Below are 5,899 nucleotides of genomic sequence, written 5' to 3'. Positions count from 1 at the left end.
TATTGTACAAGATGTTTTGTAGCAGCGATACTTTGGTTTTTATTACATCATCAACTTGATTCTTCTCTTGGAAAGTAAAATAACAATAATAATGATAACATTTTGGATTTAAACAGCACTTAACAGAGATGCCACAAGGAAATTTAAAAAAATGCTGAACTGACATTCAAAAATTAAGAAATATGAGCGAAGTGAGCGTTGTGAACAGTAACATAATTCAAAACCCTACTTTTAAAGCACTTTAAATGATTTTTTTGTTCAGATTTTCACGATATTTTAACGATGTATTTTCTAATGTTTATTTGCCCTCCTAAAATGTTGTCAAGTACGTGAAAATCATGGAGATTGCCATCTTTGTTTACAGACTAATTATAGTGCAACGAATAGACCAGTTCACGGTTAGCACATTTCCAAAATGACCTCGAATAACCACAGATCTTCAAAACATGAAGAGGTCCCACTTTGTAGATTTTGAAATAATCATTCCTTCAGCGATAGAGGTGCTTCATAAATAGCCTATGTTTCCCCTTTTTCAAAGAATACTTCCATCTGTGTATCATGGAGTGCACTGCTTGTGCATATATGACTGATTACATAACTTTCATGAGCACGTATCCAGTATTTTGTCTCCGTGTATTTCACAATTTGGTCTGCAATTACCTTTTATCTGCTCATGCTCAGACTAGTCTGCAAGCACAAACCCTGGTCAGTCGTAAAAGTGAGTCTGCACTAAAAGACTACCATAGGCCATGTACTGTAGCTGCTCCTGACACATATTGACACAACCAGTAGGTAGCTGGGCTAGGCTTCTCTCAAGGCACAATGATTTTTTGATAAAGTATCAAATTAGGGTCTGTGCTTGCAGACATTGCTCAGACTGCAACTATGAACTGGCTCATTTCAAACATCCAACGACCCAACACTACCTCAACCCTGATATAAGTCTAAACATATAACAACCGGAGTCCTTTTTCCTGTTTTTGTGGAAGCGAGAAAAGGTCAGATGACCCATTATTATAATATTTTGCTTTGTTTACCCAGAGTAGCTTCATCAGTATTAATACCGTTCTCCCTGAGGCCGGCCCTGCCAGGGACCTTCTTATTCTTCCCATGTTTCTTCTGATAATAATTCTAAAGATCAGAGGTAGGGATGTCACGAAAAGCTTAAAGATGAAGTTGAGTTCTGGTCATGTGATTGCATTGTGAAAGAAATGGTGTGGAATCTATCAGAAAAGGTTGATCATCTAGTATATAAGTATTCGTGTGTATTGCAAGGTTCTGGAATCATCAAAATGATAAGAAATTTGGCCAAATCTTGGCAAAGTTACAAGCACTGTACACAGAATGATGTACATGGGACTACACGAGCACAAGACAAAAAAAAACCTACCCCCGATTTTTACGATGTTTCATGTCATATTTAGAATATGAAGGCATTTGAAGAGCCATGCTTTTCAGGGAACATGTTTAATCTGATGTCCTTCCACCCTTGCATAATAACAATGATAATGCTCACAAATTATTTTTTACCTCCTCCCAGAACTCAACCTTCTCTTTAAGTCTTGCACGAGTTGAGTTGAGAAAGACGTTATTGTTATAAAATTATAAAGCATTCAAGCATTAAAGGAATTTCTCCAGACTGGGTACACAATAGACCAGTTTACAAACATATATTTTTTTTAATGTCAAAGGTTATTCTTCACAACCTGTAAATTTGCCCAAGGCTTGCCTGACATAGCAACAATTAATGTATGCAGACTGGATTCCAAGTATTGTAGTTCATTCCTTAATGACAAGTTAGTGAAATCAGGTTCAAGCTTGCGCATCTTCACATAAGCTTACATTGCTCTTTGCCAGTTTGTATTTACCTGAACACTAAAAAAAATCATGTATACGCTTGTAACTTTAACTAAACCATCCTGGTACAATTTGCTTTAAGTCCTCTCCGAGGGACTTGGTAAAGAGGATTAATACCTGAACAAAGGGCACTAGCGAATCGACTGGGTTCCGAACACTGCTCCACCACTGAGCCGTCGCAACTCTTCATGCGTATACTTAAGGATACACGATGAATATTTAGAATCCTACCTTATACCCAATTAACATCTGCATAGGGAGAAGCAACCATACTGACCACAAAAATATATATAAACAGTTAAATGTAAAGACCAGTTTTGTAAACGCCCCCCCTCCAAAAAAATGAAATGGAAGCTCTTATTACTAATCATGTGAAAGAATATGTTTTGACTAATATGTGATGATACATATTTTGCCGGGGAACCGCCTATATTTGGTGAATTATTATATCTATCCGGACCGGATAGATATCGCGCACGTGTCGCATAGTCCCATATACATCTTTCTGTGTACAGTGCTTGTAACTTTACCAAGACTAGGCCAAATTTCTTATCATTTTGATGATTCCAGAACCTTGCAGTACACACCAATACCTATATGCTAGATGATCAACCTTTTCTGATCAATTCCACAATGTTTCTTTCACAATGCAATCGCATGACCAGAACTGGTCTTTACCTTTAACAACTAAATTATTTATACCCCTTTTAAATTTGATATTTTGTGTTGGTATTTTAACTAAAGAATGAAAGGTGGACTGGATGAATTTGGGCATTTGTTAAAAACTTTTAGATGTAAGCTTTAATATGTCACATTCTCAAGAAATATAAATTGGGACAATTAACGGGACGTTAACGTTGTATAAACCGCCCTCGTGTATTAACCGCACCCCTCTTTTTCGCCCTAAAAAAAAAAAAAAAAAAAAAAATTGCTGATTTTTTTTTGCCGACTTAAACAGTAGAGGACCTAGGATAGAACCTTGTGGTACGCCGTGTAATAGAAGAAAAATTGGAGGAATTATTTTTATCAACTACATATTGAAATCTATCAGAAAGATTACTTTCAAACCAAGATGACAGACAAATTTGAGTGTTGTTCTAGTTTCCGAGTGGTGAGTCAACACACGATTACTGAGCTGGGAGACATTGCCAGGCATAGCGCCAGGTGGAGGGGCATAAACCGCACCCAACGACTTTGAAGTTTTTTCGGCGGCAAAAAGGTGCGGTTAATACAACGTTAATTACGGTACTTGAAAAATTACAAAATTTAGTAAGGGTATGAATGACCGAGTTATTAACTATATATATATATAAATATATATTAAAATCATGATGATTGTAAAAGATAACACATTTTGCTGGTGCTTGCCCTTTGTTTCTTTGTACTATATACGGATGCAGCCAGTTCAAAACAAACACAAACAATTACTTCACTCAATTTTGATTTCTTATGCCAATTAACCTTGTTGTACTAACATAAAAGAGAGCAGTGTTTTCCAGAATTACATTTAAAGGTACTATGTCCCTTTTGCAGCCAACCTCAAATTCTGTAGAACTTTGCAGGAATTATGAATATGTCATGTATGTTCTATCTGTGAAATTAAACATTAGCAGTGTCCTAATATTCAAATGCAAGGAAACCCGTTTACTTGCTGGACTTCACTGTCAGACACTATTGAGTGACTGACTGGATTTTTTTCTTCTTTGGTAATAACATACATAAAATGAGCCGTAAAGGGTACATGAGCATTTGTCTACATCAATAACCCACTTCTTGTGATGGCCAAAATTAAACTGATTGAATCTTTGCGTAGCACAAAACGTATGACCATTCGGTACAATGGTCTGAAAATCAAGACTATTACTTATTGGCCCTATAGCTCCTAAGTCAATTTGACAACTAATAGTCATTATTTTCCCACTTGAAGACATTTTCAATCCCAACCTTTTTTAGGGAAGTTCTAAATTAGTATTACCTTTCAAATGCCATTGGAATTTAACCTTTTCATTTTTTTGACCTGCAAATGGGACATAGTACCTTTAAGAAGTGAGCAAATGTAAGACCACTCAAATTCCTTCAAAATGATGTTGCATGGATAAAATAAAGAATAACTCTTCAACAACACAATGACCTCTTCTTCAAAGACTATCTTACAGAAATGAAATCCAAAATGGCGTATCCTCTTCTGACTGATCGCAGTGATAAATGGCAGTTTCGGAGCACAGAAAGCATAGTTGTGCGATATAAGCTGTAACAACAATATCCTATATTTATTGAATTTCTCAATTCAGCCCTACACCACATTCGATACCTAAACTTAACACATTGCCTGCTTTCTTCGCCTCTCTGCACAGTCTCCTGTTGGCCACACTTGCAATTTTGAACCAATTGCCAGAAGGACTGCTTTGCGGAACACAATGTCTTTGCAAAATTACCCATTAGCTCCATGATAAAACAATTAACACCGGTATATATTAACACTGATTTAAATGTTTTTGATGTAAAAAAAAATAAATCATATTTGGTTTGCAGGGTTTTTCCATATACCGGTAAGTGCATTAAGAAAACAAAACTTCCTAAAAAGAAATAGTCCAATATCTATTTTGCCACTTTTGTTTTCCACTTCATGATTTTTCCTGCATATCAGGTCAACACAACAATGTATGCAAGCACTTATCTATTTAACTTGCAAATGGGAAACATTAAAATCGAATGGCAAGCACTTAATGAAATAAAAAAATTGAAATTGAATATTAAAAAAAGAAAAGCTACCAAAAAAGGTTCAGAGTCCTCTTAATTTGACGTTATAAATAAGATAACTTACAAAATATGGAGAATTATATTTTGGCTTGCAGAAATAACCATCAAAGTTTTGACAATTTGAACTGTGCTAGCTTGAATAATCACAGAAATTACTACCCTTAAGTAATACATGAATAAAAAATGTAGAATAATGTAACAATTTCCCTAAATAGAGATGAGTATGTTTACCGTAATGCAAAAAGGTGATAAAGTTCAAATAAATATCCTTTTTGAGGGACTAATATGATATTCATGAAAACAAAAGGATTCTAAGTGTCTTGAGCTGTTTCGTTAAGAATATCATCATCGACTTCCATTGTTACTTGACCCTGCCCCCTTGCCCCCTCCCGTATCCTCCCTTCAGTTCCTCTCACCAAGTCAGGGATAGGAACCGATGCTAGTTCCTGGTCCTGATCTTGGTCTTGTAAGGATTCAGTCCTTACAAATTGCTCAGTGTTCTGATTCGAGGCCTGCACGTTTACATGACTGTTTCTCATTGGGCTATTAGGGTTTGTGTGGGTTCTAGGTCTGGAGCTGACATTCTGAGCTGACCTTTGACCTTCAATCACATGATGGGATAGTCTTGACCTTGGACTTTCTGAAGTGGCCGGACTACCTTCTTCAGTGTCTCCCAGGGAGCGACCCTCACTTGTACTGGGTTGCACAACATGACTTGCAGTCAAGTCTAAAGTTAGATTATGTCTAATTCTCTGATTAGAGCGCCCTCTAGAGTTCAAACTCTGACTGACGCCCGTCATGTTCCTCTGTTCCTCGGGGTCGCTACCGTCCGATTCCTGGCTCATGGATTCAATGAATCTGATCGGGCCCCTGCTAAGGGTGCGATGTCCATACGAAATGGTGGTCACCGAGGATGAGGATGACAGCGCAGAGCTGCTTGCGTCTCCGCCCGGTCCGACCGCGTGAAACGCCGACCGCTCCGTTCCTATAGACGAGGAACGGATTCCATTGTCTTGAGAAGTACTGTTGGGTTGCTGTGAGCTTTCCATCTCGTCTTGAGAGTCCAGGTGAAGCATCCGGCATGAATGACTGGATGCCGGGATATCCCTGTCTGCAGACAAACGCCTAGATGGGATTGTCCGCGGGGAGATGATTCTCGCGTCTGGATTGTTTGAGCTTGGAAAATAGGCAGAATTTGTTTCGCACGGTTGATGGCAAGTAACATTGGTAGAGCTTAGCCTGCTAAAGGTAGCAGAACCTTCAGAGGTTCTGGACGCATTGT

Source organism: Strongylocentrotus purpuratus, unplaced genomic scaffold (genome assembly GCF_000002235.5).
Source record: "Strongylocentrotus purpuratus isolate Spur 01 unplaced genomic scaffold, Spur_5.0 spur5_scaffold_18, whole genome shotgun sequence".
NCBI lineage: Eukaryota > Metazoa > Echinodermata > Echinoidea > Camarodonta > Strongylocentrotidae > Strongylocentrotus > Strongylocentrotus purpuratus.
Note: the sequence above shows the minus strand (reverse complement) of the source record.